The sequence below is a fragment of the Carettochelys insculpta genome, chromosome 6 (genome assembly GCF_033958435.1).
Source record: "Carettochelys insculpta isolate YL-2023 chromosome 6, ASM3395843v1, whole genome shotgun sequence".
Taxonomy (NCBI): Eukaryota; Metazoa; Chordata; order Testudines; family Carettochelyidae; genus Carettochelys; species Carettochelys insculpta.
Genome location: NC_134142.1, coordinates 41,899,384 through 41,914,842, shown reverse-complemented (window position 1 = coordinate 41,914,842; position 15,459 = coordinate 41,899,384). Strand labels below are relative to the sequence as shown.

The 15,459-nt window shown below is 44.3% G+C and overlaps 1 protein-coding gene across 3 annotated transcripts in view; it reads left to right on the top strand.

The window, feature by feature from the left end:
- Positions 1-15,459, top strand: part of TMEM63C (transmembrane protein 63C) — a 116,459-nt gene that overhangs the window by 34,158 nt on the left and 66,842 nt on the right. The window lies entirely within an intron of this gene.

Below are 15,459 nucleotides of genomic sequence, written 5' to 3'. Positions count from 1 at the left end.
TTGTGTGTTTCATGTCAGGAGGAAGGCGGGGGAGGCAGGGCGCGAGAAAGGGTGGCTGCTGTAATCCACTGCAATAGGAATCAAATGTGAAGCTCTAATTTATCCTTTGTAGCCACAGACTCAGATTACCACCGCGACTGTTGATCCTATATACGCACAATTAGGAAATGCACAAAGCAAGGCTGAGGGTTGCCCCAGCTGCGCCCTTCGACTTTGGGCGAGGAACTCTGCAACAGCGAGAGTCTGTCTGGCGCTGTTGGCTAGTCAATACCAGTGACTACGCCAAACAAGGCAAATCCCCTAAAAACCGCAGGTACGAGACAGCAGCAGGCTCCAGGTCTGTGTCATTTTCCCCAGCACAGCGCTGACTACGTTTTGCTCTTTCTTTTTCCACCCGTGCCAGACACATTAAAATGTTCCGGAGGTCGGGGGGGGGGGAACCTCTGGCAAATAAAGGAAGCAGGGAGCTGCCTATTACAGCGCTGCCCGCCTTTTACACTCCTTGGCTGGACCTCACCCACCATTGTAAGGAAACTTCAGCCTGGAATTTACATCAGAATTACCTTTGTCCCTTACATCCAAAAGATTCAGTAGCCACTGGGAACTTTCTTTGGTGCCAGCACTAACAAAGCAGCCCGATCCTGCTTCTGGCAGGGCCACTGGGCAGTGTCCAGGCCAGCTTTCCCCCCACGCTCATGGGGCTGGCTGCCTACCTGGCCGGTACACGGAATCGCCTTGAAGTCCCCTTGCTGGCTGTTTTTTAGGGGGGGTTAGTTGTTGCTCTTGTTACCTGTTTGCCGGGAGCTGCGGTGGCCGGAGTCCAGTGGAGCGGGGAAGGAGCTGGCGTCCCTTCAAGGCCAGCTGCTGGCTGAGCAGCAGCCGCGGCGTGAACAACAGAGCCGCGGAGAGCTCCCCCTTAGCGGCCCTCCCAACAGCAGCAGGCTGCTCATGGGGAGCTGTCCGTTCAGCACCCCCGGCAGGAACCGCCCTGTGCTAAATAGGGAGCTGTGCCTTCAGCACCTGCGGCAGAAGCCCCGGGGGTGGGAGGGAGCTGTCCCTTCAGCACCTCCGGCAGAACACTTCCTGTGAGCAGCTATCCCTGCAACCCCAGCCACAGTATGGTGCCCCCTCCGGGTCCCAGCACATGGGTTCCCTCCCACCCTGCCAGCACCTTGTCCCTAGGGGGAAGGTACCGATTATGCGCCCGGGAACCTGGGCTCTCTGAAAGCCCCTTACTTCCACCATCTCTCGCATCGAGGAAAGGGCAGTGGGGCAGGAGACCTAGGGACTGGAAGGAAGAGGAAATGAGCTCCTGCACCCAGAACCAAGAGCAGCTCCTGCCTGCTGCAGCCTGGCCGGTCACCGAGGCACCAAGAAACTGCTGCTCCAACAGGGGCCTCACCAGGGTGGGGGAGAATGGAAACGTCTCGCCTGCTGCAGACGAGCCACCTGAAAGAGTAGCAGCCCTGAGGAACTGTCTAGTGAAGGCTGGGGAGTTCGGAACGCGATCTCCCTCTCTCTCGGCTGGCAGCCTAGCTTTTGCAGGCTGTAAATGAAATCCAGGACCTCTGGCAGCCAACTGTTGAGCACTGAAAGGAGAGGTTACAGTGGCACTGTGCTGTATGCTGAAGGGGTGCCAGGGAACCTATGCACAGAGGTTTAATTACTCCACATTCATATGTGCTGAGTAACTAGCACACCCTTCCCCCATCACACACGCTGAGCACATACCCACTTTCTCACTCCAAACTAGGTGCAGATATACACACACTCCTACAAATACCCACATGCAAGACACTGACACATGCTCACAGCTTGCCAAAGAACTGTCTGCCCTTTGAAAGGGGTGCAAGGAGATTCCTTCACTTAGTGCTTTGAACCTATGGAGACAGGATTCACATTCTGAACTGTTTGCAGGGGAAATAAAATACAGATTGGTGGGAGCAAACTGATCCTAAGACTGGACCCTTTCATAACCATCCTTTAATTCAGGCTCATTAGCAAGCTCTGCTTTCGCCAGGGAGGCCATCACTAACATCTAAATGGAGTGCACAGCAGGGCAGAACTGAGGTACGGTTCTGTGTCTGAGCTTCTAAGGAGATACACACTGCTAGACGAAGACACTACCTGGCTCCATCACACACACAATGTGGTGCTTAGTGACAGTCAGGTGTTTTTTGCTTCGTGTTTTTTTGTTTTATTACATAAATAACTTCTTTCTCAGCTCACTTTCATGATTCAACATTTCTGAGAAAAAAACATTTAGGATAATAGAGCCAGAGAAAACTAGGCCTGTGCACAATGGAGCTGGAATAAGACATGACTGAAATGCACTTCAGCAGAAATTAGGGGAAAATGGGGAAGCATTCACCCAGCCATCACTCCCATCCTGAGGGTCTCCTTGCCATGATCCCTAATAAACACAATCTTATAGTGTTTTCTTGATTCATTGATTTTAAACTAGAGCGAGCATTAAAATAAGGAATATGAGTGCCAGCCCAGCTGCTATTTTTAAATATTCAATGTTTTCTTTGTATGTTAACAGCTTACATCAAAATAAAAGGAAAAATACATTGAAGGCTTTTCATGTAATGAAGGAACATTGACTGAGGGGAATGAATAGCATGAAATACATTAATTCTTTCTATACTTGTAGTACCATGAGCGACAATTTATTAATGAAATGTATAAGAGAAAGTGAACTGCTTTTCCAACTCGAGTGGTACAGTGCCTAAATAAATTATGCCTGCTGTTTTGCTTAACATGCTCATCCAGGTTTTGATCCTCATGGTTTTGTGACTAGCAAAATAATAACTTCATATTTTAAAGCATACTGTACATTGTTTTTCTCTCTTATTGTTGTGTTTGTACTGTGGGAGGAGTGGGAAGAAGGGGGTCAGGATTAAGCCTATTATAACTCCACTGACTTCAGTGGAGTTATATCTGGGAAGGGATGACTTTGGCTTTGTGTGTATGAGAGGGAAGAGAGATGTGAGAAAGGCTAGACAAAATAGGTTGTCCACTCACTGAAATAACAAGAGCAAAGGTTAATTTTTGGATACATATTAAAATAATTTATGCCAACATTTCCTGCAGGAAATTACATTATTCTGTCCTCTCCCCCACCGCGACTCCCTCCCAACCTTGTCAAGTAACCAAATGTCCCACTGGTAAAAGACGCTAAATTTACTGACAGAGAAATGTAACTCCACCTCTCTAAGAGGGAAAATAGAAATGTGACCTAATGTGCAGGAGGCCTGGGTTCTATTCACAGCTCTGCTAAGGCCTGCTGGATCCTGTTGGATAAGTCACTTGACCACTCTGCACCTCAGTTCCCACATCTATAAAACCAAAGACAATAACATTTACCTTCTTCACAAAGGCTTTGTGATTGCTACATGAAAAGCTTTCTGTAAAAGGGATAGGTATTATTAGCATTACCCATTGACCTGGTCCTTCTTGGAGAATAGCAGTGTGAATTTCTCCCATATACCACTCCAGAGTCAGGCCCTAGTGTCTTACTCCTGATTTGGAAGGAGTGTGGTCTCCGTGCTCCCCTTATCCTTTGAAGTCCCTCCTGAGACAGGGTCAATTAGTGCCAAGCATGAAAATGATTTCTCTGATGTGGATAACTGGTCTATTAGAACACAGGTTGAAATTCACTCACTTGTTCCACACAATCAGTCAAACCAGCCATCATCTGGTTTCATCTTTTGGTCACCTCTAACGTGGGCTATGCTTGACCATAGTAGATGAAAGTCTCTATACCCTGTTCCCTGAGACGTCCAATCCACTGGCTTGGCCCATGTTAAACAAAATAAACTGCAGCACCAGTTGATTTATGTTTCACGCTCTGTGGTTCTATACCTAATGAAGCTCATCAATGAACTCTCACTAAATCATATCCAAAATTGTGTGCTATTTTATACTTTTTCCAGTAAAAATGTGCATAGCTTCAAACAGTCCCATTAGGTTTGCATTCAGGAAACAACTGGTTGGCTATATTTTGCAGAAGTGAGTGATTTAATACACGGTATTTGATGCTATAGTTTGGATTAAATGGATCCCTGTGTTCAGTGATGCTTCACATTTTCATTTAAGGTCCAAGCAAACCTTATAACTTTCTAGTTGCTTTTCTCCAGTCATAAACAGTGTTTTCTGTTTCATTGTGTTAGGTAAAATTGATTGCTGATTATATGAGGCAGACAAAGCCTGACATCTTCTGTTAACCGTGAAACAAGGTAAAGCATGAGAGTTGGAATAGCAAGATTACCCTAAATCACTCACCACCCCAAAAGCCCTCATACCTGCTTCAGTGGGGCATCAACAGATGGATATTCAATATCAGTTTAGTTTTTCTTACCTAGGTTGCTGGTTATGCTGTGCAAATTGTGCTGGTGGTATTAGTGGCATTGATACCTGATAATAAGGGAAAAGATGGAGACCAGCTTACTCACATTATGGCTACTTAACAGAAAATAGAAGGTTATGACCTCCCGATAGTATCAGACTTGTTCTGGATTTGAATCCGTAGCCCAGAGATTGAAACAAAGTACAGGTAGTCCTCCAATCCAGCCAATCTTCATCCTCCCTTCTTCTCCATCATTAGTTTTAATGTTGAAAAATACTGAATGACAGCAGCATGTTCCTATCTGTGTGGCCAAGCTTTTGTCTGGTTTACTTGTTTGTTGATGTCTCATTATGTCTTGTCTTTTCCAGGTCTTATAACTCAGCTTTAAAAATATGTGGTGGGCTAAAATTTGGCATACGAAATATTAGTGGGAACATGTTATGTTTTCATACATTGTTGCATGCCAAAAATCAGTCTGGGATTGCTTTAAGGCATCTCACTGGAAAGTTTGCTATCTAAAGACACATTGTTAACCTCCTGTGTTTCTGACATGTTTTTGTATGTCAAACAGACCTATTCAGGTAATTAATCTATGTACAAAATAGGAGAAAATGTGGGGGGCGTATTTTCATTTAGAACCATGTTCTTTTGCACCTGCTTGTTCTAATCTTGTCCAGTGACAGTTTCTTGAGGAATCATTGCACATGGAATTATAACACTCAATAGAATGAGCAAAGCTAAAAAGGGTAAATAATCTGTGAACTGATAAAGATTTAAAGAACAGGCTGTACTAGCTTTTTGGGTGGTCTGAGCCTCTCAGGCAAAATCTCACTTTTAAATTAGTGACTAAATATTAATTTATGCCAAAGATCAGGATAATGTTATTCTCATTAAAAAAGCCAAAAATCAAATGGACCAAGACATATGACTTCTAAAGGCAGCTCTAGATATGGAAAAGTTGTAGTTTAAAATGTATTAGCTATCACATTTTAACTAACATGATTTTAAACAGGATTTACACATGGTGTATGCAGGCCAAGTTTTAAAACATTGGCTGTCTCGATTTTCAAAGGCCCACCAAAAATTTAACCTGTCTATTTGAGAAATTGTCTGTCCCCCTGCAACCAAGGATCTCCCACAACAGCTGAACTCCACTTAGGCCATATCTACACAACCCCTCCCTTTCAGAAGGGGTATGTAAATGCAGCAGTTCAAAAATGCCTCATTTGCATAATGATGGCCACCTGGAGTGTTGAAAGTGCTGCTTTCTAATTGCAACCTAGCTGTGTAGATGGGGTTCCTTCAAAAGGAAACCCCAATTTTGAATGTGTCCTTTGTCCCAGAAAAACTTCTGAAATTGGGGTTTCCTTTCAAGGGAACCCTATCTACATGGCTAGTTAACAATTCAAAAGTGGCACTTTTGACAGTCAGGGTGGCTGCTGTTATGCAAATGAGGCACTGAATATTCATATCAATGCCTCATTAACATTTTCAAACTGCTGCACTTACATAAGCCTTCTGAAAGGGAAGAGTAGTGTAGAAGAGGCCTTAAGGATGTTACTGCAGGCTAATAGGGGAAGGCTTATGATCATGGGAGACAAAACCTTCACAGGAGCCAGACCAAGAACTTGGAACTTTTGCCACAAGAAATAAGAATGGCCACTAGCCTTTTCACCCCCAGAGTCATATAGAAGTCCTATCTCTTCAGTCCACCTTTCCCATAATAGTACCCTCATTCACTCAATTACTCATTTTAAAGCAATTACCTAGCCCCATTTTTGGTGGTAGGAAAAAAAAAGAGCAAAAGACTAGTGTAATATTTTAGGTAATGAAGGATATTTGGATGCTGTTTAGGTGAGGACCATATAAATACCTGGCCAGGTAACTAGACAGATCAAGTAAATATCAGGTCTGTTTAAAACAAATGTACCAAGTAACAATTTAGTGTGTGTTTTTATGTGTCATGAAAGCTGTTGCAGCAATTAACATTTGACTCATTTGCTGCCTGCTGCTGAAGTTGGGAAACACCAATTTTCTATGATCAAATAAACTTCAGCAAGCCAATAAATATATGCTTAAAGAAAATATTGGAAGTGAACTCTCCTATGGAGACAGGTGGAAAAGGAATCCCACATGAAGGGAAAGGTGCGCAGGCCTGAACTTTGTCACAAACAGATGACTGAGAGGCCAGACAGGAAGATCTGTAACAGGAAGTTCTCATGCAGTCCTGCAGAAGGGAGTGGGAGCAAATCAAACAGAGGCCAACAGCAGGGAACAAAACCAAAGGCTCAATCCTGCAAAGTCCTGAGCCCCTTCTGTAATATGCAGAATACCCCCAGTTCTCATGTTCTTCATTGGGAATGGAGAGAGCTCAGCATCTTTCAGGATCAGGTTCTGTTCACCTTAAGGTATGTTCACTTAGGATCACCTCCAGCTCCCAGTGAATTCAATGAGAATTTACCATTGTACCGGAGCTAAAGCCCTTTCAAGACAAACAGCAAAGATACCTAACTACCTCAATTTGATATCTGTAAATCCTTTTGGTAACAGCTGATTCATTTTAAGCTTTTGGGCAAAAATGCTTCCAAAAAGGCAGCAGTCTGACTACTGATGGCAGAAATATTATGGTTAGAGTCAGTAGCTGGTTAGTGCTCCTTTACCGCTTGGCCATTTCCATGTCGGATTCTGCAGAAACAGAGCACTTCTGTCAATATAGAATTTAAAATCATAAATGTAAATATTAGCTACAGGAACAGATTAGAAATCTAACCAGCAAGGGCTGTGTGAATACAATCAGCTTAAACAATCTGCTCGCAGCAGGAACAATCACCATCTCCAAGAGCTGTCCCCTCCTACTTGTGTTTACCGCTGATGCCCCCACATCTCCACCCCCATCTGCCATGGCCTGTTGTTATTTTGTGTTGCATTCTTGATCTAATTTAGATAGTACAGCCCAAGGGTGTGCACACTTAGGGCACCCTCTAAACAGTAAATTACAACAATACAATCTCATATTCGTAGTCAAGTCACTGCTCATGTGTTGAATATTCATTGCCCAACAGATGGCTAGTCTTTTGCTGCCTCCAAAATGGAAATGACCAGTTGCTAAAGATAACATATTCCTTCCCTTTTGCTGTTTCCCTGGGTCTCTTGCTTGTGCTTCCTTGAAGAAACTGCTGCTCCCTAGAGAGACAAACCTCTCAGTCAGAGGTGGAGGGAAATCAGATGTGAAATATGACACATTTCACCATGGAGAGCAGAACAAATTTCTAAAGCAGTGATAGAAAATAGACTCCTGCTGCAATGTGTCTTATGGGATAAATGCTTGTTGCTTCTAGTTTCACTTGTCACTCTCTGCCCTAGCGACTGACTGTCTTTCAGTGGTAGTATAGGAGGGTAAGTCTGTAGACTATTCTGAGTGCTGTGGAAATACAAAATAGTAATATGAATAACATGTGTATGGCACATGTTCATCATATGATGTATATCTGCTAAACAGTGCAGATATCAGTGGTTCTAACTGAAGACTAAATATTTTACACCTATAGAGCTTCTGCCATCATAAAGGCTCCTAAAGCATATATCAATGCAGGGATCATTTCCCACAACCCAACAAGATAACAAGGCAGCAAACATAAACATTGCACTCCTGTGCCTATTTCTGTGCCAGAACATCTATAGTGGGTCTGAGTGCTTTGTGTTATGAATTCACCTGCTTCAGCATGACTCTGTGAAAAGAAAGCACATGCTATCTAGGTACTCCAGGCCCTGCTTATGCTTGCTTGGGTTGAATAACATCTTCTGCAATTAAACTCATTTGCCTTAATGGGAGAAATTAAAGTGCTGCTAGTAGAAATAAATGTGGCAGAATCAGGCCTTCAGTTTGAGATTTTTGAGACACCTGAGCCTGTTTCACTTAGTGGTCTGGTCTGGATAGTCTATTTGCAGGACCCCTGGTGGAAGAATTCTTGGAGCAGGAATTCTGCTACCACATTCTGTGGGTGGCTTGGCTGGGTGCACAATGCTATGCTTCTGTCTGAGGGAAGGCACTGTCACAAACTCAGTATTCCCAGATGTGTTGGATGGAGGGGTAAGTGGAGAGGCACACACAGATCCTGTGACTATGTCTCCCCTGAGTGAGCCATTTGAGTTTATGGTGCTGGGAGACAGGGACTTCCTCTGGTTGCTTATGGATACAGACTATCTCTTCTTGAGGCTGGGCAGCTTTTGACCTTTTTACAAAATTCTTGTGCCCAGCTCAAACATTGTTTCAGCTGCATGTGAATTATATCCCTAGTGCAAGCGCAAATGTGCTGAGAGTCAGAATTCCCCAACACAGCTAAGTCACAGATCCATTCTGTAACGTGGACAGGATCTTAAGCTTGTCTCTGAACTGTCCTAAAGCCCTGGGCCATCCCTCTTGGACTGTATAGTATCCAGGTTGCCCAACAAGGTTATATATAGGTATCAAGTCTTTGTTATGGACTGGGGGAGTGGTGCCCCAACAGGGAGTTTGGAAGCATTTAGTGGAGCAGACAATTGATTGGCTGTTTTCTCACTTCAGTTTCTTGGTGTGTTATGGAAGCTGAAGACTAAACACAGCAGCCACCAGCCCTGTTTAGTTTAAAACAAAATCCTTATTACCCCTGGGGATAAGCCCAGGCAAGGTTCACTGCATTGCTACCAAGAGTCTGGTGCTTCAGATAGACTGGAGAAAGGGGGAACTTTGATCATCTTTCATTTTTTCCCCAATTTTACACCTCAGACTATAGGAAGGTTTTTGAGGTATAAAGATGGCTGGGGGAATTGATAAACTCAGTCCATGTGCTGCTTGTACACTTTGTACATATCATGTCATCCCGATGCCTCCGTACTATGGGAACAGTTATGTTAGGGATTGACGGGGGGGACAAAAATCCAAAAAGGATTTGAAGGGTGCAGAGATCAAGGCAGGGATAAATTATTTCACATAGCCCTGTACTAGAAGTTATGACGAGAAGCAATTGGATTAAATTAGGAGGGGAAAATGAAGGGTAAAAGTCAGGAAAGACTCCCTAGTAGGGAGATGGATCAGGCTGTGAACTGCGTCCTAGGGAATGGGAAGAGAGACCCCTTGCTTGAAGCATGGAAAATGAGAACAGAACGAGGCCCTCCCTCTGTGCGAATTTAACATCAACTGTTTGAAATCCCAGATAAAGCCCATAGATGGTGCTGCTTGTTTAGCTAAAATTCCCCATGATCCCCTACAGTGGGCACTGCACAATCATAGTCAAGGAAGAAGCTCAGCATGCCTAATACTTAACAGAGCTGGAATAAATCTCTCCACTGAGATGATTTTAAAAGCTGGGCTTGGCCCTCCTGGGCAGACAGTGCCGTAGTGGGCAAGGCAGCAGTCATACTCTGCACACTATGTGAAAAACACACAAAAAAAACCTCCTTATGAAATTAACAATGAAGAGCTAGAGAGATCTTGTTACAATGTTGGTTTGTGAGGCACTCAGCTAGCACAGTGATAGAATATAGACAGATACAGCTAATCTCTTCTTCCTGCCCTGGCAAATATACTCACTTTCTCTAAAAATATTTTGCCATTCTGTCATCTCATGGAAAGGAAAAAATATTAAATCATAGAGAAGAATTGGTAAAAATGAAATGTGCAGCATTTCTGGGGCCATGGGTTTTAGGAATGGGATGAATTTCAGCCCAGAATCCACTCTTACCTACCAGCTTAGAGAGAAGAAACAGCCAATTCAGAGTTAATTCAACTTGCCCTAAGAATATGGTTCTTGTGAACTCTTAGGCCAGGTCTACACTGGACCAAAAAGTCAATCTAAGACACGCAGTTCCAACTATAACAATTGCACAGCTGGAATCAGCGTATCCTAGATCAACTTTTCTGGCCATCCCCACAGAGAAAGGTTGATAGGAGAAACTCTCCTGTCGACCCCCCCTTACTCCTCGCGACAGTGAGGAGTACCAGGGATGACTACAGAGCCCTGATGGTTCAATTAGTGCATCCCCACTAGGCACACTAAATTGAACCCTGCTAGATAAGCTCTGAAGAAGGTGATCTTCCGGTAAGTGTAGACATGCCCTTAGGCTGTGGAATCATCTCCCAAGGGAAGCGCTGGTAGCCCCGTTGTTGGAGACATTTAAAAGGGGATTGGACAAAGCCCCAGTGAATGCACAATGAGCAGCAATCATGCATTGTACATGATACATTGATTGTATCATAGTTTCCAAACCTTTACCCTACTGGAACCACTCCCCTTCTAATTAGCTTGGATTTCCTTCCCCCACATAACAATATGGGGAAAACACAGCAGTCAGCCCCATGACATCGATTGGACCACGGCCCCCAGATTGGGAATCCATGGACTGGGAGATCTGAAAGATTCTTTGTTCTGTTTCTAACTTCTGGGATTCCATGATCCAAACAGTGAGCAACTGGATGAGGAAATGCAGCTGGGTTTCGGTACAGTTTTACACCACTGCCCTATGGAAAAGAACATTTTCCCACAGCTGGCTCCACTCTGATCACACAATCCAAATTTCCTCGTACCAAAGGAAATGAGGCATGGCCTCACTGGAAGGACTCCAGCATCAAGCTTTGTAATGCTCTGTGGAGCAGTGGCTCTCACACAGAGTTCTTTAAAGAGCTCCAGGGGAGGAGTTTGTTATTGGCTAGTGCAACTGCTGAAGTGAATCTGTAAAAACCTCACTGACTGAAGTATTGGGATCATATTCAGCTCTGGTGTAAACAGGTGTAATTCCTAGTCACACTAAAGAGATTTCAACCAATTACACCAGGCTTGAGTTTGGTTCAGGATCTCTACAGTCCTTTGCTTCATTTCATCAGTTTACTTGGCTGTTCGCAGTCTGGGTCTGAGAGGGGCTCTAGTCTTGGGAAGAGATTTCCTGTGCCCTTTGAGGGATGAGATGTAAGATGAGACATCTAGCTAATGAAATCCACACATGGCTTGTGGAGATCCCTTTGAGTAGCTGATTACTGTAAAAGGATTATAGTCAGTACTCCTGCCTGAGCGATTATTTCCCTGTTTAACTCCAGAGACCCCCACTACACAGCTAATATATGAGCATCATGCCTTTTGCTCAGTTTAACAAAGAATTTAACTGTAAATTACCAGATTAAGTTACTGTTCCAAACTAACTGGCTGTAGGGTTTTTAAAATGTGGTTTGCTGATCCCTCAGTGATGTGAGCCAGAAAGAGCAGTGGGGAGAGGAATCCATCAGCCCTGACAGGCTGGACTGATCTATTGTTGCAAGCACTGCAGTATGAAATGAGACCCGGTGGGATGTAGTGCACAGAGCTTAGTTTTAACCAGAAACTCATGAATTCTAATCAGAGCTCTTACACTGACTTGCTCTATAGCTTTATGCGAGACATTTCTACCCCATCTGTGCCTCAGTTTCTCCATCTGTACAATGGTGATACAAAGCCTGTAACTGACTCCACTGCAGGGTGCTGCCATGACTGCTGTGGCATGCAGCTCCCCACCTAGATGCCTACCAGTGTTCACAAGCACACAGACAAGTTCTGCATGTGCTCCCAGCAGCAGATCTACAAACTGACTATCCCAGCAGGTGCCCAAACAAACATTCCAACTCAGGGGTGATCCCTTTACTAGGGCTGCCAGAAACCACAAGGTACAAAGCCTTTCAGCCTTATTACACTAACAGTTACAACACAGGCCAGGCCCAGATGAACCAGAGGCAGGAATATAGCTGTAACAGTACCCTGTGGATTCCTCAGGCCTACTGGCAACCAGAAATACCCACTTCCCCGACACCTCTCCTGGAGGCAGAGATGTACTGGATTGCACCCCAGCAGCCAGAGCTCAGTTCTTTTGTGCATTATGTCATTGGGGCCTGAACACACAGTACTCCCGACACCCCATTTGTCCCATGCCTCGTGTGCTCAGACTGCTGGCCTTCTGCTGCCAGCCCAGCTCTCAGCCTTCTACTTCCTGCTGTCAGGCTGCCTGGTCTTTCCTCAGGAGCCAGTTCCCAGGCTGCAGCCTCTGTCATGCTGCTCACATAGTCTCTTCTCTCTCCTGAGCCAGGACCTGTGACCATTGGATGGCCTATTACCTGTGTTTTAATGATTAGGGAACCCTCTGTTGCTGACAGGATGTAGAAATGGTTAATATGGCACCCTCTGTTGGCACTTTCATGTCAGCACAGATGCACTGGGGCGAAGGCAACCACAGTGAACCGGGAGGCTCATGACAGTATTAACCCACCTACTGTGCAGGGGTGTTGTGAGGCTGAAGTAGTTAATGTTAGTAAAGGACCTGAAAGGGAGGAAGGGCTAAGAACAATAACTGACAGTGGTGAAATGAACAGAACAGGTTATCATCACATAATGCATTATGTTTCCATAGTGCCCTCAGCACTCACTTCTCCGCTCATGGATCTCATTTTGGTGTCCCTGGTGGGCTGGGGCAAGTTCAGCAAATAGATTCAGGAACATAGAATCATAGAACACTAGAACCGGGAGGAACCTCAAGGCCGTGTCTACACTAGCCCCAAACTTCAAAATGGCCATTCAAATGGCCATTTCGAAGTTTACTAATGAAGCACTGAAATGCATATTCAGTGCTTCATTAGCATGCGGGCAGCCGCAGCACTTCGAAATTGATGCGCCTCGCCGCCGCGCGGCTCGTCCAGATGGGGCTCCTTTTTGAAAGGACCCCGCCTACTTCGAAGTCCCCTTATTCCCATGAGCTGATGGGAATAAGGGGACTTCGAAGTAGGCGGGGTCCTTTTGAAAAGGAACCCCGTCTGGATGAGCCACGTGGCGGCAAGGCATGTCAATTTCAAAGTGCCGCAGCTGCCCGCATGCTAATGAAGCTCTGAATATGCATTTCAGCGCTTCATTAGTAAACTTCGAAATGGCCATTTGAATGGCCATTTTGAAGTTTGGGGCTAGTGTAGACACGGCCTTGAGGTTCCTCCCGGTTCTAGTGTTCTATGGCCATCTGAATGGCCATCTGAATGGCCATTTCGAAGTTTGGGGCTAGTGTAGACATAGACCAAGAGGCCTTCAAGTCCAGGCCCCTGTCCTCCCGGCAGGACAAAACACCATTTAGACCATCCCTAATAGGTGTCTATCTAACCTGCCCTTAAATATCTCCAGCGATGGAGATTCCACACCTCCCTAGGTAACTTATTCCAGTGTTTAAGCACCCTGACAGTTAGGAAGTTTTTTCTAATGTCTAATTTAAACTTCCCTTGCTGTAGTTTAAGTCCATTGCTCCTTGTCCTATCCTCAGAGGCCAAGGAGAACAATTTTCCTCCCTCATCCTTCTAACCCTCTTTAGAGGTTGAAAATTGCCATCACGTCCCTTCTAAGTCTTCTCTTCTCTTCTCTAAACTAAACAAGCCCGGTTCTTTCAATCTTCCCTTATAGCTCATGTTCGCTAGACCTTTAATCATTCTTGTTGCTCTTCTCTGGACCTTCTCCAGTTTCTCCACATCTTTCTTGAAATGTGGTGCCCAGAACTGGACACAAAACTCCAGCTGAGGCCTAATGAGCACTGAGTGGAGCAGAAGAATGACTTCTTGTGTCTTGCTCGCAACACTCCTGTTAATGCATCCCAGAATCATGTTTGCTTTTTTCACAATAGCATCACACTGTTGGCTCATATTTAGCTTGTGGTCTGCTATGACTCCTAAATCCCTTTCCACAATACTCCCTCCTAGACAGTTGCTTCCCATTCTATATGTATGAAGCTGATTGTTTCTTCCTAAGTGGAGTACTTTGCATTTGTCCTTATTAAACTTCAATCTGTTTACCTCAGGCCATTTCTCCAGTTTGTCCAGATCATTTTGATTTATGAGCCTGTCCTTCAAAGCCGTTGCAACCCCTCCCAGCCGGGTATCATCTGCAAATTTAATAAGCGTACTCTCTATGCCAATATCTAAATCATTGATGAAGATATTGAACAGAACCAGTCCCAGAACAGATCCCTGCGGAACCCCACTTGTTATGCCCTTCCAGCCTGAGTGCAAACCATTAATAACTATTCTCTGAGAATGGTTATCTAGCCCGTCATGCACCCACCTTATAGTGGCCCCATCTAGTTGTATTTGCTTAGTTTAGTTTATTGATAACAAGATCATGCAAGACCGTGTCAAATGTCTTACTAAAGTCTAGGTATACCACATCCATCGCCTCTCCCTTGTCCACAAGATTTGTTATCCTGTCAAAAAACACTATCAGATTGGTCTGGCATGATTTGTTTTTATAAAATCCATGTTGGCTGTAATCTATCACCTTATTTTCTTCCAGATGTTTGCAGATGAATTCCTTAATTATTTTCTCCATTATCTTTCCTGGCACAGAAGTTAAACTGACAGGTCTGTAGTTTCCTGGGTTATTCTTTTTTCCATTTTTATAGATGGGCACTATGTTTGCCCTTTTCCAGTCTTCTGGAATCTTTCCTGACTTCCAGGACTTTTCAAAGATGATAGCTAAAGGCTCAGAAACCTCCTCTCTCAGCTCCTTAAGTATTCTAGGATGCATTTCATCAGGTCCTGGTGACTTGAAGACATCTAATTTTTCTAAGTGATTTTTAAGTTGTTCTTTATGTATTTTATCCTCTAAACCTACCCCCTTCCCACTAGCATACATTATGTTAGGCATTTCTGCATCGGCCTTCTCTAGCTAGTTGGAGCTCATTCTGCGCCTCTGCCTTTCTAATCTTGCCCCTGCATACATGTATTGTTTGCTTATATATATCTTTTGTAATTTCTCCTAATTTCCACTTTTTATATGACTACTTTTTGATTCTGAGATCATGCAAGATCTCCTGGCTAAGCCAAGGCGGTCTTTTACCATACTTTGTATCTTTCCTATGCAGCGGGATAGCTTGCTTTTGGGTCTTTAATAATGTCCCTTTGAAAAACTGCCAACTCTCTTCAGTTGTTTTTTTATTTTAATCTTACTTCCCATGGGACCTTACCTACCAACTCTGAGTTTACCAACATTTGCTTTCCTGAAATCCATTGTCTCTATTTTGCTGTTCTCCCTTTCACTATTTCTTGGAATCATAAATTCTATGATTTCATGGTCACTTTCTCC